General features: G+C 44.5%; 1 protein-coding gene across 5 annotated transcripts in view; it reads right to left on the reverse strand.

The window, feature by feature from the left end:
• slc2a12 (solute carrier family 2 member 12) overlaps positions 1 to 26705 on the reverse strand; it is a 67302-nt gene that overhangs the window by 36479 nt on the left and 4118 nt on the right. For 2 of the 5 annotated variants that reach the window (XM_063040421.1, XM_063040422.1), the window contains exon 1: positions 10133 to 10275. The exons of the other annotated variants lie outside the window; for them this stretch is intronic. The gene's annotated coding sequence lies outside the window, so the exon portion shown is untranslated. Of the gene's footprint in view, positions 1 to 10132; positions 10276 to 26705 lie in introns of those variants that run through there. 5 annotated transcript variants of the gene reach the window in all.

Here is a 26705-nt window from a genome sequence, read left to right on the forward strand (position 1 = left end):
CTATGTTCATACCAAGGGGCTGGAGACTACCTAGACGGTATATGAGGTGTTGCTCCTCCAACCTGAGTTTAGCCTCATCATAGCAGCAGAGGAGGCCAATGTATGGACATATCTGAATGGGAATGGGAAGCAGAGTTGAAGTGGGTGGCTACCGGGAGATCCTGTCTGTTGTGGCGGACGGAGTGGAGGTACTCGACGAAGCGTACCCCAATCTGTGTCGGGTTTCACCTATGTAGAGGAGGCCGCACCGGGAGCACCGGATGCAATAGATGACCCCAACAGACTCACAAGTGAAGTGGTCTCACCTGGAAGGACTGTTTGGGGCCATGAATGGCTGCAAGAGATAAGATGCCCTCACCCGCATCTCCTCCATTTCCCGCACTTCAGCCCTCACCCCATCCTCCTGCAACCACGAAGGGACAGATTTCCCCTTGTCCTTACCTACCACCCCACCAGCCTCTGGATCCAGCACATTATCCTCCGCAACTTCCGCCACCTTCAACAGGACCCCACAACTAAGCACATCTTCCCCTCTCCGCTTTCCACAGGGATCGGTCCCTCCGTGACTCCCTTATCCGCATGTCCATCCCCACTGATCTCCCAGCCGGCACTTATCCCTGTAAGCGTAAGTGCTACACCTGTCCCTACACCTCATCTCTTGCAACCATTCAGGGCCCCAAACAGTGCTTCCAGGTGAGACCACTTCACTTGTGAGTCTGTTGGGGTCATCTATTGCATCCGGTGCTCCCGGTGTGGCTTCATCTGCATCGGTGAAACCCGACACAGATTGGGGGACCGCTTCGTCGATCACCTCCACTCCGCCCGCCACAACAGACAGGATCTCCCGGTAGCCACCCACTTCAACTCTGCTTCCCATTCCCATTCAGATATGCCCATGCATGGCCTCCTCTACTGCCATGATGAGGCTAAACTCAGGTTGGAGGAGCAACACCTCATACACTGTCTAGGTAGTCTCCAGCCCTTTGGTATGAACATAGAATTCTCCAACTTCCGGTAATTCCCTCCCCCTCCCTTCCTCTATCCCTATTTCACTCTGCCCTCACCCCCAGCTCCCTCATGGTTCCACCTCCTTCTTCTACTACCCATTGTTTTCAGGGCTATGACATCAAAGCTTCCCCTCCCCCACCCCCTTGTCTTTCAAATTACTGGTCTTTCAACTGAAGCTACAAGCATTCTTCGAATCCTTCCCCATCTTTCATTCTTCAGTCCTGACGAAGGGTTCCGGCCCAAAACGTCAATTCATCGTTTCTAACTGACGCTGCCCGACCTGCTGAGTTCATCCAGCGTACTGAAAGTGTTGCCTGGAATGTTCTGCTGGAGATGGTGGTAGAGGCAGATACAATAGGGACTTTTAAGATACATTTAGATTGGTGTGTGAATGCGGGGAAATGGAAGGATATGGACATTATGTAAGCAGAATAGATTAGGTTGGCTGGCCATTTGATTACTATTTTAATTGGTTCAGCACAACATTATGGGCCAAAGGGCCTATTCTTGTGCTGTACTGTTCCATGTTCTATGTTGTATGAAGTACATAGTTCATTGTTCAGAAAGACTGAAGACTCAAAAAAGACTTCAGATGCTGGAAATACGGGGCAACACGGAAAATGTTGAAGAAACTCAGTGGGCCAGGAAGCGAAAAGGGACAGTTGAAGTTTTGTGTCAAGAGCTTTCATCAGAGCTAGAAAGAAGGAGCTAGGAAAGCCAGTATAAAGAGGCTGGGGGAAGGGGCGATGTGAGAGCTAGTAGGTGATTGGTGAAGCCAGGTTCCGTGCAGGGAAGTGACAATGCTTTAACAAGCTGGAAAGCAATAGTTCGAAGTGGCAAAGGGTTGAAGAAGATGGATTCTGTTAGGAAAAGCAGGAGACCATGGAATAAAGGGAAGGAGGTGAGGAGGGGAATCAGTAGGAAGAATGTTTGGATGATGGGTTCTCACTCCAGCTCTTCCTCCAAACTTTTTATACTGGCCTACTTCCCTCTTTCTTTCTATTCCTGAAGAAAACTTTTGACACAAAGCTTCAACTGCCCCTTTCCCTCCATTAACACTGCCTGATCTGATGAGGTCCTCCAACATCAAGAGAACGTGGGAAGGGAATAAGACCATAAGACCAAGGAGCAGAAGTCAGCCATTCGGCCCATTGAGTATGCTCCGCCATTTTATCATGAGCTGATCCATGCTCTCATTTAGTCCCACTCCCCCACCTTCTCACCATAACCTTTGATGCCCTGGCTATTCAGATACCTATCAACCTCTGCCTTAAATACACCCAATGACTTGGCCTCCACTGCTGCCCGTGGCAACAAATTCCATAGATTCACCACCCTCTGACTAAAAAAAATTCTTTGCATTTCTGTTCTGAATGGGCGCCCTTCAATCCTTAAGTCATGCCCTCTCGTACTAGACTCCCCCATCATGGGAAACAACTTTGCCACATCCACTCTGTCCATACCTTTCAACATTTGAAATGTTTCTATGAGGTCTCCCCTCATTCTTCTAAACTCCAAGGAATACAGTCCAAGAGCGAACAAACATTCCTCATATGTTAACCCTCTCATTCCCGGAATCATTCTAGTGAATATTCTCCGTACCCTCTCCAACGTCAGCACATCCTTTGTTAAATAAGGAGACCAAAACTGCCCACACTACTCCAAGTGAGGTCTTACCAGTGCCTTATAGAGCCTCAACATCACATCCCTACTCCTATACTCTATTCGCCTAGAAATGAATGCCAACATTGCATTCGCCTTCTTCACTACCGACTCAACCAAATAAGAAGGGGTGTTAGGGCTGGTGGGATAAGGGAAAATAAATGGACCCAGAGGGGAGTGGTTCCTTGAAGTTAGAAAAAAGTAATGTTCATGCCATCAAATAGGGGACTACAAAGGTGGAACAAGAGGCACTGTTACTTTAATATGCACCTGAGCATCAACGTGGCAGTAAAAGAGACCAGGGACAGACATATTGGTATGAAAATGGAAAGTATCACATAACAACATAGGAATATAACAAATAGAAGCAAGAGTAGGCCATCTGGCCTATTGAACCTGGTCCACAATTTAATAAGATCATGGCTGATCTGGTGATAGACTCAGCTCCACCTATCTACCTATTCCCCCACTACGCCAAAAAAAATCTAACTCTATCTTAAATATAATAAATGAGGTAACCTCTGCTCTTGAGTAGAGAAATCCACAGCTTTACTAATCCCTGCAAAAAGCAGTTCTTGCTCATCTCTGTCCTAAATCTATTCCTCCAAATCTTGAGAATATGCCCCCTAATTCTAGACTCACCTACCGGTAGAAAAAATGTTCTTGTATCTATCTTGTTTATGTGTGTTTTATTCATTGATTCTACTGTATTGCTTTGTGCCTGCAAGAATATGTATCTCAGGGTATTTACTTTGAACTTTTGAAACAACTTCAGTACATTTGTCAAAAAGGGCCTGCCTTTCTTCCTATAGATGCTGCCTGGCCTGCTGCGTTCCACCAGCATTTTGTGTGTGTTGCCTGAATTTCCAGCACCTGTACATTTTCTCATGTTTGCCCTTCATGAATCTTGTGTCTACCTAGTATCTAGATTTCTCACTACTTTTTTTCCTTAAAGATACCTTCATGCATTTTGCTGGCTTCATATGTAAAGGCTAATTGCCTATAGTCACCTGCCTTTTGCCAAAATCCCTTTTTTTCTAAAACATTGATGTCACGTTTGATATTCTCCAATCTGCCAGGACCTGCCCAGAGTCCAGTAAGTTTTGCTGAGCTATTACAAAAGCCTCTACTATAACTTCCACCACGTCTTTCAGTACACTGGGATGCCTTTCATCAGGAGCGGGGGTCTTGTCTACATTTGGGCTTACTAGTTTGCTCAGCAACTCCCCCTTAATGATAGCAATTGTGTCCTATTACATCCATAGCAAATCTCTTCAGTATATTAAATACTTCCTCCACCATCACAACCAACACAAAATACTTGTCAAGAGTTTCAGGACCCAACACTACCAGGTTCAGGAACTGTTATTACCCCTCAACCATCTGGCTTTTGAACCAATGGGGATAGCTTCACTCGCCCCATCACTAAACTGTTTCCACAACTTTTGGACTAATTTTAATGGACTCTATATAGAAACATAGAAAACCTATGGCACAATACAGGCCCTTTGGCCCACAATTCTGTGCCAAACATGTACTTACTTTAGAAATTACCTAGAGTTATCCATAGCCCTCCATTTTTCTAAGCTCCATGTACCTTTCCAGGAGTTTCTTAAAAGACCCATCATCTTACACACCTCTATCAGGTCACCTTCATCCTTCACCACTCCAAGGAGAAAAGGCCAAGTTCACTCAACCTATTCTCATAAGGCATGCTCCCCAATCCAGGCAACATCCTTGTAAATCTCCTCTGCACCCTTTCTATGGTTTCCACATCCTTCCTGTCGTGAGGTGACCAGAACTGAGCACAGTAGTCCAAGTGGGGTCTGACCAGGGTTGTATATAGTTGTAACATTACCTCTGAGCTCTTAAACTCAATCCCACAGTTGATGAAGGTCAATGCACCGTATGCCTCAGAGTCAAGCTGCAGCAGCTTTGAGTGTCCAATGGACTCGGGCACCTAGATCCCTCTGATCCTCCACACTACCATTAACACTATATTCTGCCATCATATTTGACCTACCAAAATGAACCACCTCACACTTATCTGGGTTGAACTCCGTCTGCCACTTCTCAGCCCAGTTTTTCATCCTATCAATGTCCCGCTGTAACCTCTGACAGCCCTCCACACTATCCACAACACCTCCAACCATTGTGTCATCAGCAAATTTACTAACCCATCCCTCCACTTACTCATCCAGGTCATTTATAAAAATCACGACCAGTAGGAGTCCCAGAACTGATCCCTGAGGCACACCACTGGTCACCGACCTCCATGCAGAATATGATCCGTCTACAACCACTCTTTGCCTTCTGTGAGCAAGCCAATTCTGGATCCATAAAGCAAGGTTCTCTTGGATCCCATGCCTGCTTACTTTCTCAATAAGCCTTGCTTGGGGTACCTTATCAAAAGCCTTGCTAAAATCCATATACACTACATCTATTGCTCTACCTTCATCAATCTGTTTAGTCACATCCTGAAAAAATTCTATCAGGCTCATAAGGCACAACCTGCCTTTGACAAAGCCATGCTGACTATTCTTAATCATATTATGCCTCTCCAAATGTTCACAAATTCTGCCTCTCAGGATCTTTTCCGTCAACTTACCAACCACTGAAATAAGACTCACTGGTCTATAATTTCCTGGGCTATCTCTACTCCCTTTCTTGGTTAATGGAACAACATCCGCAACCCTCCAATCCACTAGAACCTCTCCCCTCCCCATTGATGATGCAAAGATCATCGCCAGAGGCTCAGCAATCTCCTCTCCCTCCTCCCACAGTAGCCAGGAAATCTCATCCGGTCCCGGAGACTTATCCAACTTGATGCTTTCTACAAGCTCCAGCACATCCTCTTTCTTAATGTCTATATGCTCAAGCTTTTCAATCCTCTGTGTCAGCCCTACAATCGCCAAGATCCTTTTCCGTAGTGAATACCGAAGCAAAGTATTAATTAAGTATCTCTGCTATCTCCTCCGGTTCCATATACACTTTTCCACTGTCACACTTGATTGGTCCTATTCTCTCATGTCTTATCCTCTTCTTCTTCTTCACATACTTGTAGAATGCCTTGGGGTTTTCCTTAATCTTGTTCACCAAGGCCTTCTCATGGCCTCTTCTGGCTCTCCTAATTTCATTCTTAAACTCCTTCCTGCTAGCCTTATAATCTTCCAGATCTCTAACATTACCTAGTTTTTGAACCTTTCATAAGTTTTTCTTTTCTTCTTGACTAGATTTTCAGCAGCCTTTGTACACAGTTCCTATACTCTACCATTCATTCCCTGCCTCACTGGAACATACCTACGCAAAATGCCATGCCAAGTATCCCCCAACTATTTGTCACATTTCTGCTGCACATTTCCCTGAGAACATCTGTTCCCAATTTATGCTTCCAAGTTCTTGCCTGAGAGCTTCATATTTCCCCTTACTCCAATTAAACGCTTTCCTAACTTGTCAGTTCCTATCCCTCTCCAATGCTACGGTAAAGGAGATAGAATTGTGATCACCATCTCCAAAATGCTCTCCCACTGAGAGATCTGACACCTGACCAGGTTCATTTCATAAAACCAGATCAAGTACAGCCTCTCCTCTTGTAGGCTTATCTACATATTGTGTCAAAAACCTTCTTGAACACACCTAACAAACTTCACCCCATCTAAACCCCTTGCTCAAGGGAGATCCCAATCAATATTTGGGAAGTTAAAATCTCCCACCATTCCAACCCTGTTATTATTACGCCTTTCCAGAATCTGTCTTCTTGTTTGCTCCTCAATGTCCCTATTGGGTGGTGTATAAAAAACAGCTAGTTGAGTTATTGACACCTTCCTTTTTCTAACTTCCACCCACAGAGATTCAGCAAACAATCCCTCCATGACTTCCTCCTTTTCTACAGTCGTGACACAATCTCTGATAAGCAGTGCCACGCCCCCAGCTGTTTTGCCTCCTTCCCTGTCCTTTCCAAAACTTCTAAAGCTTGGCACTTGAAGTAACCATTCCTGCCTCTGAGCCATCCAAGTCTCTGTGATGGCCACAACATCATATCTCCAAATATTGATCCATGCTCTAAGCTCATCCGCTTTGTTCATGATGCTTCTTGCATTAAAATAGACACATCTCAAACCATTAGACTGAGCACGTCCCTTCACTATCATCTCCCTCTCGCACTGTCTCCAAGCTTTCTCTATCTGTAAGCCAACAGCCCCTTCTTCCATCTCTTCAGTTCAGTTCTCACCCCGCAGCAATTCTAGTTTAAACTCTCCCCAATAGCTTTAGCAAACCTCCCCGTCAGGATATTGGTGCCCCTCAGATTCAAGTGCAACTTGTTCGTTTTGTACACGTCACGCCTGCCCCAAAATAGGTCCCAATGATCCAGGAATCTGAATCCCTGCCCCCTGTTCCAATCCTTCAACCACACATTTATCCTCCACGTCATTCTATTCCTATACTCACTGTCGTGTGGCACAGGCAGTAATCTCGAGATGACCTCCTTTGAGGTCCTGTTTCTGAACTTCCTTCCAACGCCCCGTAGTCTGTTTTCAGGACCTCCTCCCTTTTCCTACCTATGTTGTTGGTACCAACATGCACCACGACCTCTGGCTGTTCACCTTCCCACTTTAGGATATCGTGGATGCGATCAGAAACATCCCAGAACTTGGCAACTAGAAGGCAAACTACCATCCGTGTTTCTTTCCTGCGTCCACAGAATCACCTCTCTGACCCCCCAGCTATAGAGTCCCCTATTACTGCTGCCTTCTTCTTTTCACTACCCTTCTGAACCATAGGGTCAGACTCTGTGCCAGAGGCACAGCCACTGTTGCTTCCCCCAGGGATGCCGTTCCCCCCAACAGTACTCAAACAGGAGTACTTATTGTTAACAGGGACAGCTATTGGGGTACTCTCTAGTATCTGACCCTTGCCGTTCCCTCTCCTGACTGTTACCCACTTATCTGTCTCTCGAGGTCCCGGTGTGACTACTTGCCTATAGCTTCTCTCTGTCACCTCCTCACTTTCCCTTCCCAGACGAAGGTCATCGAGCTGCAACTCCAGTTCCCTAATGCAGTCCCTAAGGAGCTGCAGCTCGATGCACCTGGCACAGATGTGGCCTTCTGGGAGGCTGGGAGTCTCCCAGACTTCCCACATCTGACACCCAGTACAGAACACTGGCCTCACAGACATACTTCCTGTTTCTATTCTTCATAGCTAACCTACCTCGCCTCGACCCATTATCACCGAAGCCCTGTTGAGCCAAAGCCCTCCTACTCTCTCTACCTCTACTCTAGCGCCCGATCTATAAAGCTGTCTTCTTTTTATACTCTTCCCGCCGGTCTGATGGTCTCATGGTCTCAATATCTATTGCTTAATATTTCTTTCTTTTTCTTTGTATTTGTACATTTTTTTGTCTTTTGCATATTGGTTGTTTGTCCTGTTGGGTGCTGTCTTTCATTGATTCTATTATATTTCTTAGATCTACTGAGTACGACTGCAAGAAAATGAATCATAAGGTTATACATGGTGACAGACATGTACTTTGATAATAAATTTACTTTGAACTTTGAGCATCTGTTCTCACGATGAAGCTTTCCATTTCAGGACATCTGAGCTGTCCCCTTTTTTTCAGAAAATGTGGTTTCCCCATGACGGTCAAAGGAAACTACACCCACATCCCTTCTATTTCCCACGTCTGCCCATACCCAATCTGTCCTACAAGTATTCAATAATAGAGTTCCCTGTGTCCTCACCCACAACCCCACGAGCCTCCCGATAGAATATATCATTCTCTGCAACTTCGGCCATCTCCAAAAGAATTCAACCACCAGGATCTCTTTCCCTTCCTTCTCCACTTTCCACAGGCATCGCTCCTTCTACAACTCCCTCATCCACTCATCCCTACCTACCTATCCCCCTCCAGGCACTTATCCTTGAATAATTTCTACGAGTTACACATCTCCACAAATCCACACATTGCCATTTAGAATCAGAAACAGGCCTTCCAGCTGAGGCTGTACTTCACACCGGAATTAATTGGTGTCATTTATTGCATCTGGTGCTCCCAAAGTGGTCTCCTTTCTGTCGGCGAGGCCCAGCCAGATTGGGGCATCAACTTGCCTAGCACCTTCACTCTCTCCACCTTAGCAGCAAGATCTCCCAGTGGCCATCCATGTTAATTCCACCTCTCATTCCCACACTAGCATGTCTGTTCACAGCCACCTCTACTGCCAAGTTAAGGCTGGACACCTATTGGAACAGAAGGAACAGCAACTCCTATTCTGCTGTGGTAATCTCTAATCTAATGGCATGAAAATTGATTTCCCTAACTTCTGGTAAGCACTTCACTCTATCCTCTCTTTGCTTTCTCTTATCCCACAAGCCCTATTGTCCCTTCTCTTTCCCCTCCCCCACCATCTTGATCTGCACTTCCCATTTCTGGTTTTCCTCCTCATTTGCTTCTCTTTACTGAATGGTCATCTGTCCTCTTCAATTAGTTTCCATCTTTTTCAGTCTTTTGACATTTCCACTCATCACCTCCCAGCTTCTTACATCATTCCCATTCTCTCCCTTCCCACCTACCTACCTACTCCTCTTGCCAGGATTCACCTATCACCCACCCGCTCTTGCTCCACCACTTCCTCCTCACCTTTTTATACTGGCTATCTCTCCTGTGAGGCCTCCTTAAGGAAATGCAGAAAGCCCCACCTGCTAGAAGTATGCATCACTAAACTAATCATTGGAAAATCGGGGGGAAAACATGTTATGAGTTTCCAACATGTAGAAAGCTGTTAGCTCCTACAACGAGTAGATTAGAGTTGTGAATCTATATGTATTTGAGAGAATAGGAAGTGGGGTTAGGGAAGGAGTCCTTGAACAGCCTAGGAGGTGAGGAGTCCCACGAAAATAAAAAAGATATGCTTATTTTAAAAAGCAGTCACTTTAATAAGCATTGGTTCAGATCCCAGTCGTGGGTTTTTTGTGTCCACATCACCTTTCCCTCCATTTGCACCAGAATTATACAGCTGCACACCTAGAATCATGATTTCCATTTGAGGCATCCAAACATTTATTTCAAAGCCTGAAATATTGCATAATGTACACCTTGGGAGATAAACAAACAGCAAAGTGTTTCACTTTCCAAACTTCAACTGTGCCATAACTACTTTTCACTCAAATGCACACTTATGCCTGAATACCAATTCTGTGAATTATTAACTCTGCTTTTCCATTTCACAGCCTCTGGTGTTAAATATTTCTCCTGATTTCTGACCTAGACACCTTGCATCTAAATCTATATTTATAGATATAGATTTTTGTTCTTTGTTGCTGAACTTCACGCCCATTGAAGCAGTTTGCCTCCCTCAAGATCTGTTCCATTCCTTCCTGGTTTACTGACATCAACACTCTGAGGCAGTATTTCAGCAACAACAAATGTTCAAAACTAGAATCAGTTACTACAAAGAAGTGTTTTTACCTGTAGGTCAACGCATTCACTCCCTGCTCGAAGTTCAGAAGAAAAGCTCTTTTACCTGAGCACTGAAGTGCACCAGCTGCAAATAAACTAATTTGAGTTTGAAAGAGCATTGTAATTTCAACCAAGATTTCATTAGCCCTCATACTTCCTGCTTAGACTGTGCATAAATTATATCTGGCAATCTGCCATTTTGGTTGCTACAGTTACCTTGCACTGACTGGGCAAGTGAAATGCAAAACAAGGCAGAGTAAAATAAAAGGTGGTATGATAGACTGCTGGGCAGAGAGCAGAGTTTCTTAACTGAATGCTACAACACGGGATTTCATACAGCAAGAAACCAAAGGAAGAAACAATAAGTTACTAAATAGAGAGAAAAAAAATCAGGTGTGCAATGATCAACCTCTCAGCAACTGCTCCATACATACTGTGGCTTTGCTTTGACTGGACAATAGTGACCTTCTAATGATTCACGAAGGGTTTGGAGCTTTTTATAGCTCACAGGTACAGCTTCCTTGTAGCTCTGTTAGTCACAAAATTGTCAGACTAGCTTTGGTGATCTTTTTGATGGTGTTTTAAAAAGTTCTAAAAACAAAACCGTATTATTTGTACCAATTCCAAACTTGGGTGTGTACAGACAATTAAATAAATAGTTCAGTGGAGAAAAATCTACCAGTATAGCAGCATCTGTGGGAGGAAAGGAATTGTCAAAACTCCAAATCAGGGTACTTGCATCCATGCTCACTTGCTGAGCAGTCTTCCTGAATTAATAGCGTCTTTCCTCATAGTTATGATTTCAGCAAAATTACACTGCAAACCACAATAGTTCTTTCAACTATTGAGGTGTGGACAAGGGCAGAATGAATGCAACACTGATGGGACAAGGTGCTGAATCCACTGAAGGTGCAAAGGAACCTGCATTTTAGAACTTTGCAAGCTAGACGCAGTTTCTTGGTTCCAAGACACTTTACAGCATGGATAGCACAGTCCCAGTGACCTGGATTCAGGATTCAGTCCTGATCTTTGGCACTGTCTATGTGGAGTTTTCATGTTTTCTGTGAGTCATTGCGGATTTCCACCTACTGTGATTTTATCCTACATTCTAAAGATACACAAGTTGGTCATTGTAAATTTCCCTGAGTGTGTGGGCATGTGGTGAAATGTGGCTGGAGTTAATGGGAATTTGGGAAGAATAATCAATGGGAGTAGTGCAGGATTAATGTGAACGGGCGCTTGATGGTTGGCATGGACTCTTTTGGCAAAGGGCATACTCTGTTGTGTACGATACAATGAAGTTGCCAGGTGGGAGATGCCATAAGTGTCCACAATAATTGCCTGCTTTTCCATGAGGCTTGAAACACTACCAAATGCCATTTTAATGTAAATACAAAGGACACATCTTTAAAAGTTTGACAGCTCAGCACTTTGCCACTGGGGCTTTCCTTGACACCGGTACTGTAGCAATAAGGAAGAAAGTGTCACATGTGGCACACTTAGTCCAAAGTGTTGTGGAGATGCTTGATCTCATCTTTCTTCATTATTGCAGTCAATCTTCAGCAAAAGCAATTCATTTCATATTGTATCAAGAATTGCTGAGAGCATTGGAGACAACACAGATTCCAGGACCAGACAGCATCCCAGCTACAGAACTGAAGAAAAGTGGGACAGAACTGGCTACTTCTCCAGTCAGTCTGTTCCAGTACAGTTATGACACTGGACATCAACTTTCAAACAGGCATTCTATTCCAAGCACCATCACAGCAAGAAATTATAAATGGAGAAAGGAAATGATTTAAGGGTGGCTTCAAAGTCAGAGTTTGCACACAGAGAAAAACAAGAAGATGAAGAAGATAACACTGGCATCTACTCAACATTCTGGTAAGTAGCTTAGTGCTCAGGTAGTGCAAATGTGCTTATGTATTTATTGATTGAAATACAGCGCCGAATTAGCCCTTCCAACCCTTGGGGCCACACCTTCCAGCAACCCTCGGTTTAATCCTAGCCTAGTCATGGGACAATTTACAAGAACACTTAATCTATCACCTTTGGACTGTGGAAGGAAACTGGAGTACCCAGATGATCTCACTCGGTCATAGAGAGAACATACAAATTCCTTATAGACAGCTGTGGGAATTGAATCCGGGTCATTGGTACTGTAAAGCCCTGTACTAACCACTATGCTACTGTGCCACCCCATATTTAACATGGCTGGTAAATAATCTCTCAATCATCAGCAAAGGTATCAATGCTAGTCCTTTGATATTCACCTATAACTGCCCACTGAAACTTATTTTCATAGTCATAGCCAAAGTCATACTTTATTGATCCCGGGGGAAATTGGTTTTCGTTACAGTTGCACAATAAATAATAAATAGTAATAGAACCATAAATAGTTAAATAGTAATATGTAAATTATGCCAGTAAATTATGAAATAAGTCCAGGACCAGCCTATTGGCTCAAGGTGTCAGACCCTTCAAGGGAGGAGTTGTAAAGTTTGATGGCCACAGGCAGGAATGACTTCCTATGACGCTCCGTGCTGCATCTCGGTGGAATGAGTCTCTGGCTGAATGTACTCCTGTGCCCACCCAGTACATTATGTAGTGGATGGGGGACGTTGTCCAAGATGGCATGCAACTTAGACAGCATCCTCTTTTCAGACACTACCATGAGAGAGTCCAGTTCCATCCCCACAACATCACTGGCCTTACGAATGAGTTTGTTGATTCTGTTGGTGTCTGCTACCCTCAGCCTGCTGCCCCAGCACACAACAGCAAACATGATAGCACTGGCCACCACAGACTCGTAGAACATCCTCAGCATCATCCGGCAGATGTTAAAGGACCTCAGTCTCCTCAGGAAATAGAGACGGCTCTGACCCTTCTTGTAGACAGCCTCAGTGTTCTTTGACCAGTCCAGTTTATCGTCGATTCGTATCCCCAGGTATTTGTAATCCTCCACCATGTCCACACTGACCCCCTGGATGGAAACAGGGGTCACCGGTACCTTAGCTCTCCTCAGGTCTACCACCAGCTCCTTAGTCCTTGGCATTTGTCTATTTCACGAAGCTGCAGTTCCCATCAGAGATTTAGCCCAAGTATGCCCCAAAGAGTAGGATTTCTTTGATGAGAGTGTCTGTCCTTGAGATCAAGGCAATTTGACCAACTGTGGCAGTAAGGATGCCTGGTAAATTCAAATCAATTGGCATCAAAGGAGAAACATTCCGATATTTGCAATTAAACTTCGTGAAAGCCTTACTAACGAGTTCAGTTTCACTCCAGCAATGAGCTGTTAATTGGAAAGTATTATTTGTATACCTAAGGCAGGATCAGGAGAGGTGACTGTTCTGATAGCCAGGAAATGGATTTTAATGCCAAAGCCATAAATCAAGAAGAGGCATATGTGTCTATGTCTTGATCCATTGATATGATTTTATTCTTACCTCTTCTGTTGCTAATGATGAAAATAAATCTAACAACGTTCTTTAATTCAAGGATCTTGCACAGTTATTTTTCCCCAGTTGATCTTAGATTGCTGACACAGCAGAGAAAACCAAATATCACCAATCTCAGAGTCTGTGTCACAAAGGCAGTTTGAGTCTCTTCAAAAGCAAGAATTATTTACCCAGATCAGACAATTAGTTTATGTATCCTCCTCTTATGCTGTATGGGTTGAAATAAATTGGCTCCAGTCAGGGATACATCAACTACTTGATTCTGTCACAGGACACATAATCCAAGACCATTGATTAATAATCCTGAAACAAAGTCAAATTCCATTGCGGAGTCTGTGGAATATTAATTCTGTCATTTGATTAAATACATCTGGATAAAAATGCTTATGTCAGTTATGCTGTCAATAAGGTTAATCTGGCTCATGTGTCATTCAACACTCATTTCAATGTTTGAAGCTTAAATGTCCGCTGAAGTGAGCAATTGGGGATTGAAAATAAATGCAGGCTTGCCACTGAGACATTACACAACTAAAATAAATGGTGAATTAAAGGATTTGTTTAAATTGTGAGATTAAGCTTGGATTTATTCCTGTCATTGTGTGGAGAACCACTTTTCATGCTTTGTTAGTTAAAGGGAGAAAGGAAAGAGTAGCCATGCAGAAATATGACAAGACTAGCCTCAGTGAAAATAATTGCTTTGCTCATTTAAACAATTCTGGATGTTTACTGATGCTCTCCTTGCAGGTGGTGTCCATGAGATAATTATTCCACCAAATCTATTTTCTGAGAGATCACTTGTGGAATTGCATGGAAAGTCCTGCAGAGATTGTGTGTCAAATTTTCTGAAGGATTTTGGGGCTCATTTGAAATCCAGCCTCCATTTTAATAAGAGGTGAACTGTGGCCTGCCTGAAAATGGGGGTGAAACCTACCGTACAGGTGGAATGACTTGAAATTTGGATAATAGAGAACAGGAAGACCGAAACAAAGCTACACATTGGAAGGGGCACTGACCGATTACAGTTTTAACAGAAGCCACTTGCGATCCCTTCAAAGATGGGATTGTTTAAACTGCAGTTAAACTTCTTTCATAACACACAATTACACACTTTTTCTGCTGAACATTATCAGTGTCTAAATCCTGGAACTTTCCTATCCAATGGACCAGACGACTGTTTTTTCAGGAGGCAGTTTAGCACCACTTCTGAAAGGGATGTGCAATAATTAAGTGCTCTTCCAGCAATGCCCTCATTCTGATAATGAATAAAAGCAAAGGACACAGGAAACAAGTTGGAGCTTCTGCACTGGAGGTGCCAACTAGATTCATACATTTCACAGAAATGTGATATCACCCTTCCTCTTGAAGGGCTTTGATCTAAAACGTTAACTGTTTATTCCCCTCTTTAGAAGCTGCCTGACTTGCTGAGTGCCTACGGCATTTTGTGTGTGTTTCATAGAGGGGTCCTGAGCTGAAAGTGTTGCAAGACTCTATGTGAGCTGATCCAGAACTGACTGAGCAGCAGTCAGGGAAGCTCATTGTGGCAGAGCTCATGCCACTGCTACTATTTGAGCCTCTTCTCCAGAAACTGGTATATTTTGTGCTCAAAAAAAGAAATAAAAAAGCAAATTCTGATTTTCATCCTGATGTATCAACATTTCTGAAATGTGGCCTATGCAAGTACCAGGGCACTGAATCATAGCCACCAAACAACCTGAGGTAGATACTGCCTTTTTGCGTTGTTGAAAGAAATAAGTGTAACACCTGGCTAAGATTTCCACTGCGATGCTGTGAGGTTGTGTATATTAGCAGTTTTCTGTCAAAGCAGTGTGCCATGCTGGAGAGTGTGTTTTGGCTTCGGCTTAGTTAAGGATACAAGTTGTCCAGCTTAGGAATGTGAGTTAGCCAACGGGATTGTGGGATGTGAGAAAAGGTTTTAGAGAGCTGTAGGGAAGAGTTTTCTGAAGGACAGCAGTCTGGTTTGGGGTCTTTTGGTGGAAGCACAAGGGAATATACCACAGAATGCTGTTGGATAGAGAGTCCCTATTGCAAAAAGAGCTTTGTGCCGATGAACGACTCCAAGGAGGCAATATTCCTGAGAGAGAGAGAGAGCCAGTTTGTTCTAGATGGTCTTTGAGGGGAGCTTGAAAATGTGGCGGGTGTTTTCAACTGGATTCTGCATGAGTAAGAGATACATCCTCCCGAACACTCCAGTATGAGCTCCAATGGTTATGTGCACATTGGACTGGTTAAACTGTAATGGGCCCTTTCTTTCTCTTTTCATTTCCTATTAGCCGTTCGATACAGTTGAAATTGGCAAATATATTTTCTTTATAATTTTATGCAGTGTACAACCTGTTATTTCTTTGTAACTGATAACTGTGGGCAGTACTTACACAGCTTTCGCTGAAATCCTGATTCCGTTGATCGGAACATCCCAACATTCCTGCTTGGTTGAACCCCAAATCATACCGACTCTAGACATATTTTGTTCATAAAGGTGGCCTTCTCATCGCTGATTCCCGTGGCTGTTAGCTGAGTTAGCTATCAAGCCAAGTCCGGCTACGAGCCCAGTGAGACGATTACATAAGTTTATATTGACATTTTGTGTGAGGGATCAAATGCGTTAAAGTTTCTTTATCAAGTAACAGAGCAGAAATAATTAATCATATGGTTGGCTCTGTTGGGTCTCAGAAATGCTGAGAACACACTAGAGATAATAAATGACACCAGCAGACTTTTAAGTGAAGTTCAGGTTCTTCTAAAAAGGCCATGTGGGGCCCTGAATGGTGGTGAGGGAGGAGTTGTAGGGGCAGGTGTAGCAATTAGCTACAGCTGGCTGCAGGGATGAGTGCCAGGAGGGGTGAGTGAGTCACTAAGAGAGAAATCCCTATGGAACGTGAAGAAAAGGGCGGGTAGGAGAATGATGTGCTTGACGGTAGGATCCCGTTGAAATGTCAGAAGTTGTAGAGAACGATGACCTGGATACGAAGGCTAGTGGGGTGGTAGGTAAAGACAAAGGGAACACTGTGCCTGCTACAACAGTGTGGTGAGGGCAGATGTGCAGGAAATGGACTAAATATAGGTGAGGACAGCACTGATAGTGCTGGAAGGGAAACAATGCATTTTGAAAAAGAGGACCTTTTAGATGTTCTAGACTAAAAAGACTCATTCTAATGTAATGCGCTGTAAGGTTTCAGTCCTAATGTAATGGCCTCTCCGTAGAAGCAATGTTTGGGTTATGACTAGAGATAACGGGGGCTTTGGAATGTGGAGCTATCCAATGAGAGGGATGTTGTTCTTTCTTATGGGTCTGAGAGAAGGGGTTTACGGTCTTGTCGGTGAGAGATGGAGAGAGAAGACGCGAATAGAGAGTTGATAGACCACTGGACGGAGTGGACGTGGAGCGCGGGTCCGAGGTTCGACGACACTCGGAGGAGGTCGATGAGGAACGAATGGACGGAACTGTGAGCTTCATCGTGCACATTAGGCTATTTCATGAGAATGGGACCTTTTCCTTTTTTGTTTCTTTACTAACCATATAGTCAAATTAAGAATTATAAAGCTGTCGTTTAATCGCATATTGTGTACTGTTTGTTATTTTGTGGTATTGATTTGTAACAGGGGACACATCACGCAGCGTCCACCCAAACGAGATTTCATAAGTTTGGCCAGGCCGAGGGCCATCTTCCCCTAGATTAAGCCACTAGCCGAACTTAGAGTTACAGTTGTGAGGGCATCATTCAGGATTGATTTCGTTGGATGCTCTGTGATTACCCTGAGCATTAAACCAGTGGGGTAGATATTCGTACTCTGGGTGAATTGTTAATTTGCCTGTTAAGTACTGTTGAAATTGCGATTGTGGGTGGCGGTTTGATAAAATGGCGGGCGCCGCTCTTGTTTTAATGCAGACCAGCGTTGATGTAGCGGTGGCGGAGCGGGCCGAATCACAAGTCGAGTTTCCTGTGGCTGGGGGCAGAGATTTCAAAGACTGGGTTCTATTGTTTCTGAGGAGTGAGGGAAGGAGTGGTCGGATTTGGAATGTCAAATTAGTCCCCGTCTCCCAGTGAAGAGTGAGAATTCTGAGTTAGTATCTGCCCTTATCTCTCAGTGAAACTGGATACCACAGGCCATCGGTGGTTGGTGGCGTTGTCTGCCTATGGTTTCAGCCTGAAGTACTGGCCGGGAAGTAGGAACATTGATGCTAATGCTTTGTCCCGACGGGTGCATGATGGACTGGTCAGGGACAAGGAGTGGGAGAGCATTCCTGCCCCGGGGGTAAGGGCCATGTGTCAGTTTGCCATCACTGTGAAGGCAGAGGGAAAGGAGAGGCAGGATTGAGCGATGGATCAATTGGGGGCTTCTGATGACTCCATTCCCCAAGTTTACTGTAACCTGACTGCTCTGAAGACAAATCAGCTGCCAGACTTGAGTTCTGGGGAAGTGGCATCTGCTCAGCGAGATGACCTGGGCATTGGTACCATTTTGTCAGAAGTCGAAAAGGGAGCCATGGCTCAGGCAGAGAAGACAAAACATGCGGTGGTGACTCCATTACTGAGAGAATGGCCTCGGTTGGGGTTGCGGAACCCGATCCTATACCGGCTCACATCACTCCCAGACTGACCTCGGCATGCCAGCTGATTCTGCTGGAGAAATATCGGAGGATTGCGTTGAAATCACTTCATGATAATTCTGGACACTTGGGGGTTGAAAAGACCTATGGATTGCTCAGAGACCGGGCTTACTGGCCCTGAATGAAGTTGGAGGCTGAAGAATACTGCAAGTTGTACATTCGATGCATATGGTGGAAGAAGCTGCCGAAGTGGGCAGCTCCCTTGTCTCACTTGCAGAGTGTGTGGCCCCTGGATCTGGTGTGTATGGATTTCTTGTAAGTAGAACCTGATGCCAGCAACACAGCGAATATCTTAGTTATCACAGACCACTACACCAGATATAACCATGTAACCATATAACAATTACAGTACGGAAACAGGCCATCTTGGCCCTCCTAGTCCATGCCGAATGCTTACTCTCACCTAGTCCCACCAACCTGCACTCAGCCCATAACCCTCCATTCCTTTCCTGTCCATATATCTATCCAATTTTACTTTGAATGACAATATCGAACCTGCCTCTACCCCTTCTACTGGAAGCTTGTTCCACACAGCTACCACTCTCTGAGTAAAGAAGTTCCCCCTCGTGTTACCCCTAAACTTTTGCCCCCTAACTCTCAACTCATGTCCTCTTGTTTGAATCTCCCTTACTCTCAATGGAAAAAGCCTATCCATATCAACTCTATCTATCCCCCTCATAATTTTAAATACCTCTATCAAGTCCCCCCTCGACCTTCTACGCTCCAAAGAATGAAGACCCAACTTGTTCAACCTTTCTCTGTAACTTAGGAGATGAAACCCAGGTAACATTCTAGTAAATCTTCTCTATTTTGTTGACATCTTTCCTATAATTTGGTTACCAGAACGGTACACATTTCTCCAAATTCGGTCTTATCAATGCCTTGTACAATTTTAACATTACATCCCAACTCCTATACTCAATGCTCTGATTTATAAAGGCCAGCATACCAAAAGCTTTCTTCACCACCCTATCCACATGAGATTCCACCTTTAGGGAACTATGCACCATTATTCCTAGATCCCTCTGTTCTACTGCAGTCTTCAATGCCCTACCATTTACCATGTATGTCCTATTTTGATTAGTCCTACCAAAATGTAGCACCTCACATTTATCAGCATTAAACTCCATCTGCCATCTTTCAGCCCACTCTTCCAACCGGCCTAAATCTCTCTGCAAGCTTGAAAGCCTACTTCATTATCCACAACGCCACCTATATCAGTATCATCTGCATACTTACTAATCCAACTTACCACCCCATCATCCAGATCATTAAGGTATATGACAAATAACATTGGACCCAGTACAGATCCCTGAGGAACACCACTAGTCACCGGCCTCCAACCTGACAAACGGTTATCTACTCTTTGGCATCTCCCATCCAGCCACTGTTGAATCCATTTTACTACTTCAATATTAATAACTAATGATTGAACCTTCCTAACTAACCTTCCATGTGGAACCTTGTCAAAGGCCTTACTGAAGTCTATATAGACAACATCCACTGCTTTACCCTTGTCAACTTTCCTAGTAACCTCTTCAAAAAATTCAATAAGATTTGTCAAACATGACTTTCCATGCACAAATCCATGTTGACTGTTCCTAATCTGACCCCATCTATCCAGATAATTATATATACCAACTCTAAGAATACGTTCCATTAATTTACCCAAGACTGACGTCAAACTTACAGGCCGATAATTGCTAGGTTTACTCTTAGAACCCTTTTTAAACAATGGAATAACATGAGCAATACATCAATCCTTTGGCACCATCCCTGTTTCTAATGACATTTGAAATATTTCTGTCAGAGCCCCTGCTATCTCTACACTAACTTTCCTCAAGGTACTAGGGAATATCCTGTCAGGACCCAGAGACTTATCCGCTTTTATATTCCTTAAAAGCCCCAATACTTCCTCTTCTTTAATCATCATAGTTTCCATAACTTCCCTACCTGTTTCCCTAACCATACGCAATTCAATATCCTTCTCCTTAGTGAATACCGAAGAAAAGAAATTGTTCAAAATCTCCCCCATCTCTTTTGGTTCCGCACATAGCTGTCCACTCTGATTCTCTCAAGGACCAATTTTATCCCTCAAGAAATCACTAGAGGTGTCAGATGAAAGGTGCAAACTAAATCTAAGGAAGGCCCTAGGACACCAGATCGTAGTCTGGGCGGAACAATTCATTCCACAGAGAAAAGTTACACCTGATTTGGGTACAAAATGCGGCAAAGACCGGCACGTAGCATACAGCGTGGTACTGTAGCAGAGTGTTTAACTTAATGTTGTTGTTCTCCAGGCACCAGGTTCAATTCCGCCACTGTCCGTAAGGACCTCTATGTTCTCCCTGCGACTGCATGGCTTTTCCTCTGGGTCACCTAGTTTCCTCTCACATATCAAAGACATATTGGTTAGTAGGTTATAATCGGGTCTCGTTGGGCCAGGAAGACCTGTTATAGTGCAGTATCGCTAAATAAAACTAAATAATCAAGTGCCTTGGAAAACAGTTCTATGTACATAGAAACGTAGAAAACCTACAGCATGATGCGGGCCCTTTGGCCCACAATGCTGTGCCGAACATGTACTTACTTTAGAAATTACCGAGCGTTACCCATAGCCCTCTATTTTTCTAAGCTCATATACATATCCAGGAGTCTCTTAAAAAGACCCTATTGTATCTGCCTCCACCACCTTTGCCGGCAGCCCATTCCACACATTCACCAATCTCTGCGTAAAAAAACTTACCCCTCACAACCCCTCAGTACCTACTTCCAGGCACCTTAAAACTGTGCCCACTTGTGTTAGCCATTTCAGCCCTGGGAAAAAGCCTCAGACTATCCACATGATCAATGCCTCTCATCATCTTCTACACCTCGATCGGGTCACCTCTCATCCTCTATCGCTCCAAGAAGAAATGGCTAAGTTCACTCAATCTATTCTCTCATAAGGCATGCTCCCCAATCCAGTCAACATCCTTGTAAATCTCCTTTTCACCCTTTATATAGTTTCCACATCCTTCCTGCAGTGAAGTGACCAGAACTGAGCACAGTACTCAAAGTGGGGTCTGACCAGGGTTCTGTATAGCTGTGACATTACCTCTCGGCTCATAAACTCAATCCCATGGTTGGTGAAGACCAATGCACCGTATGCCTTCTTAACCAGTCAACCAGCACAGCAGTTTTGAGTGTCCTATGGACTCGGACCTCAAGATCCCTCTAATCCTTCACACTGCCAAGAGTCTTGCCATTAATGCTATATTCTTCCATCATATTTGACCTACCAAAATGAACCACTTCACACTTATCTGGGTTGAACTCCATCTGCCGCTTCTCAGCCCAGTCTTGCATCCTATCGATGTCCCGCTGTAACTTCTGACAGCCCTCCACACTATCCACAACACCTCCAACCTTTGTGTCATCAGCAAATTTACTAACCCATCCCTCCACTTCCTCATCCAGGTCATTTATAAAAATCACAAAGAGAAGGGGTCCCAGAACAGATCGCTGAGGCCCACCACTGGTCACCGACCTCCATGCAGCACAAAGAAAGGCCTCCTTGGATTCCATGCCCCCTTATTTTCTCAATAAGCCTTGCATGGGGTACCTTATCAAATGCCTTGCTGAAATCCATATTCACTACATCTACTGATTTCCTTCATCAATGTGTTTAGTCACATTCTGAACAAATTCAATCAGGCTCGTAAGGCACGACGTGCCTTTCACAAAACCCCGCTGACTATTCCTAATCATATTATGTCTCTCCAAATGTTCATAAATCCTGCCTCTCAGGATCTTCTCCATCAACTTACCAACCACTGAAGTAAGACTCACTGGTCTATAATTTCCTGGGCTATCTCTACTCCTTTTCTTGAATAAGGGAACAACATTTGCAACCCTCCAATCCTCCGGAACCTCTTCCGTCCCCATTGATGATGCCAAGGTCATTGCCAGAGGCTCAGCAATTTCCTCCAGAGCCTCCCACAGTAGCCTGGGCTACATCTCATCTGGTCCTGGAGACTCATCCAACTTGCTTTTTAAAAGCGCCAGCACATCCTTTTTCTTAATGTCTATATGCTCAAGCTTTTCAGTCCACTGTAAGTCATCCCTACAGTCGCCAAGATCCTTTTCCGTAGTGAATACTGAAGCAAAGTATTAATTATGTATCTCTGCTATCTCCTCTGGTTTCATACACACTTTTCCACTGTCACATTTGATTGGTCCTATTCTCTCACGTCTTATCCTCTTGCTCTTCATATACTTGTAGAATGCCTTGGGGCTTTCATTAATCCTGCTCACCATGGCCTTCTCATGGCCCCTTCTGGCTCTCCTAATTTCATTCTTAAGCTCCTTCCTGCTGGCCTTAATCTTCTTGATCTCTATCATTACCTAGTTTTTAGAACCTTTCGTAAGCATTTCTTTTCTTCTTGACTAGATTTTCAACAGCCTTTGTACACCATGCTTCCTGTACCCTACCATCCTTTCCCTATCTGATTGGAACATACCTATGCAGAACTCCATGCAAATATCCCCCGAACATTTGCCACATTTCTGCTGTACATTTCCCTGAGAACATCCATCCCAATTTAAGCTTCCAAGTTCCTGCCTGATAGCTTCATATTTCCCCTTACTCCAATTAAGTGCTTTCCTAACTTGTCTGTTCCTATCCCTCGCCAATGTTATGGTAAAGGAGATGGAATTGTGATCACTATCTCCAAAATGCACTCCCACTGAGACCTGACGCCTCACCAGGTTCATTTCCCAATACCAGATCAAGTAGAGCTTATAGGCTTATCAACATATTGTGTCAGGAAATCTTCCTGAACATCACCAGACAAACTCCACCCCATCTAAACCCCTTGCTCCAGGGAGATGCCAATCAATATTTGGTAAATTAAAATCTCTCACCAGGACAACCCTGCTATTATTGCATCCTTCCAGAACCTGTCTCCCTATCTGCTCCTCGATGTCCCTGTTACTATTGGGTGGTCTATAAAAAACACCCAGTTGAGTTATTGACCCTTTCCTGTTTTTAACTTCCACCCAGAGATTCAGTAGGCAACTCCTTCATGACTTCCTCCTTTTCTGCAGCCATGACACTATCTCTGATCCGCAGTGCCACACCCCCACCTCTGTTGCCTCCTTCCCTGTCCTTTCCAAAACAGCTGAATCTTGGCACTCTAAGTACCATTCCTGCCCCTGAGCTATTCAAGTCTCTATAATGGCCACAACATCATAGCTCCAAGTATTGATCCATGCTCTGAGCTCATCCGCTTTGTTCATGATGCTTCTTGCATTAAAATAGATACATCTCAAACCACTGGTCTGAGCGCATCCCTTCTCTGTCACTTGCCTATCCTCCCTCTCGCACTGTCTCCAAGCTTTCTCTATTTGTGATCCAACAAATAGAGAACTTGTCTCTTCAGTTTGGTTCCCACCCCACAGTAATTCTAGTTTAAACTCTCCCCAACAGCCTCATCAAACCTCCCTGCCAGGTCCCTCTCGGATTCAAGTGCAACCCGTTCGTTTTGTACAGGTCACGCCTGCCCCAAAAGAGGTCCCAATGATCCAGAAATCTGAATCCCTTCCCCCTGCTCCAATCCCTCAGGAGCACATTTATCCTCCACCTCACTCTATTCCTGTATTCACTGTTGTGAGGCACAGGCAGTAATCCTGAGTTTACTACCTTTGATGTCCTGCTTCTCAACGTCCTTCCTAACTCCCGGGCAGTCTGTTTTCAGAACCTCCTCCCTTTTCCTACCTATGTCGTTGGTACCAATATGTAGAACAACCTTAGGCAGTTCACCTTTGCACTTCAGGATATAGTGGACGCAGTCAGAAACAACACATAGCAGGCAAGCAGTCGGCACAGTCTCTCTGCACAGAGGCATGAATACATCTGAGCTCTGTATTCAGATTCCCACTCTGAAATTTTTTTTCCTAAATATTAAGGAAAACTAATAATAAGTAATAGAATTTATTGCTAATGGGAATGCTATGACAGGCAGATTGGGTGCCATGGTAGCGTAGTGGTTAACGTGGTGCTATTACTGTTCAGGACATTGGAGTTCAGAGTTCAATTCTGATGTCATCTGTAAGGAACAACAGGAATTCTGCAGATGCTGGAAATTTAAGTAACACACATCAAAGTTGCTGGTGAACGCAGCAGGCCAGGCAGCATCTCTAGGAAGAGGTGCAGTCGACATTTCAGGCCGAGACCCTTCGTCAGGACTAACTGAAGGAAGAGTGAGTAAGAGATTTGAAAGTTGGAGGGGGAGGGGGAAGATCCAAAATGATAGGAGAAGACAGGAGGGGGAGGGATGGAGCCAAGAGCTGGACAGTTGATTGGCAAAAGGGATATGAGAGGATCAAGGGACAGGAGGCCCAGGGAGAAGGGGGAGGGGGGAACCCAGAGGATGGGCAAGGGGTAAAGTGAGAGGGACAGAGGGAGAAAAAGGAGAATAAGAGAAAGAATGTGTGTATAAAAATAAGTAACAGATGGGGTACGAGGGGGAGGTGGGGCCATTAGCGGAAGTTAGAGAAGTCGATGTTCATGCCATCAGGTTGGAGGCTACCCAGACGGAATATAAGGTGTTGTTCCTCCAACCCGAGTGTGGCTTCATCTTTACAGTAGAGGAGGCCGTGGATAGACATGTCAGAATGGGAATGGGATGTGGAGTTAAAATATGTGGCCACTGGGAGATCCTGCTTTCTCTGGTGGACAGAGCGTAGGCGTTCAGCAAAGCGGTCTCCCAGTCTGCGTCGGGTCTTGCCAATATATAAAAGGCCACATCGGGAGCACCGGATGCAGTATATCACCCCAGCCGACTCACAGGTGAAGTGTCGCCTTACCTGGAAGGACTGTTTGGGGCCCTGAATGGTGGTAAGGGAGGAAGTGTAAGGGCATGTGTAGCACTTGTTCCGCTTACACGGATAGGTGCCAGGAGGGAGATCAGTGGGGAGGGATGGGGGGGACGAATCGAATGGACAAGGGAGTCGCATAGGGAGCGATCCCTGCGGAAAGCGGGGGGGGGGGGTGGAGGGAAAGATGTGCTTAATGGTGGGATCCCGTTGGAGGTGGCGGAAGGAGTAAGGAGTCTGTTTGTCCTCACTGAAAAGATTGGGTTTTCTCTGGGTGCTCAGCTTTCCTCCCACAGTGCACAGGCATACTGGCTAGTAGGTGAATTGGTCATTATAAATTATCCCATGATTAGGCTAGGATTAAATTGAGGTTGCTGGGCAGTGCACCTCAAAGGGGCCTATTCCGTGCTGTATCCCAAAAAATAAATATACACTGAAATGAAGAGCCATGATTTACATATTTGATGGAAGGAAACATTATACGTATATACAAAGGGAGCAAAAACTATCAAAATCTTTCTTTCAATTTTCCTTGATGAAAAATCATTTTAGGATTTAAGATGGATAATTCAACTACGGTCTTACCCTTGAGAGCTAAATGACCACTCTTGTTACCAATGTTACTCTGTCTTCATCCAGATATTTTTCTATCTTAGGAGAGTGTGTTACTCGGAAAAGACCATAAAACCACAAGATACAAGAGAAGAATTAGGCCATTTAGCCCATAGAGTCTGCAGTGATACTTCCAGGTGCCTGCTCTCCTAGTCCTTCAAGATGGTGGAAGGCTTGGACTTGGTTGTCCCAGGTTATTTGAGGCACACACCATTGGGAGCATTTAATAGGTCGTGTGAGCTTGTCCCCTTTACCACCCCCAGCTATAACGAATGCTATTGCATTTCCTTATTTTCCTGTATATGGCTGTAAGAAAGTGTATCTCAAGATAGTACATGGAGTCATATATGTACTTTAATAATAAATTTAATTTCAGATTCAAGATTAAAAGCACATTTATTATTAAAGAATATATAAATTATACACCTTGAAATTTGACTGCTTACAGGCAGACACAAAACAAGAAACTCGAATAACCCAATTAAAAAAAAGACTAAAAACCACTGCACAGAGAAAGAGGGAAAAGTAACACATCATGCCAACAATAGAAGCAGGCCAACAGCATCCTGAGCCAGACTGAGTCCCAGTTCCTCTCCTGGAGCAGCTGGGGTAGGCCCAAGCCAAGCCTCGGTCCCCAGTTTCACACTAGCGGGGCTGAAACACACAGCAGCTGGCTCAGTTCACAGTCTTGGCACCACGGAGAAAGAAATGAACATTCACAGGAGAGCGAGCAAAATCCCCTGCCACGCCTCCATACCCGAGTTTATCTGTGCCGCTGTTTAAATTGCCCAGACCCAGATCCAGGCGCCCCCATACGCTAGGCCGCCCCGCCCAAAGCTGTTCTCAATCTCACCACGTCAGCTCAGTGCCTGGAGCGATTCAGCCTCACACCCGGGTTAGGTGGATGAGCATCAGAACTCTTCCGTATCGATTCCTCTCCAAATCACTCACTCCATCTCTGGTAGCAATACAAAATCTGTCTGCGGATCTGGTGGCTTGAACACATTGTGCCTTGCAAAAACCC

This window comes from Mobula hypostoma, chromosome 2 (assembly GCF_963921235.1).
Source record: "Mobula hypostoma chromosome 2, sMobHyp1.1, whole genome shotgun sequence".
Lineage (NCBI taxonomy): Eukaryota > Metazoa > Chordata > Chondrichthyes > Myliobatiformes > Myliobatidae > Mobula > Mobula hypostoma.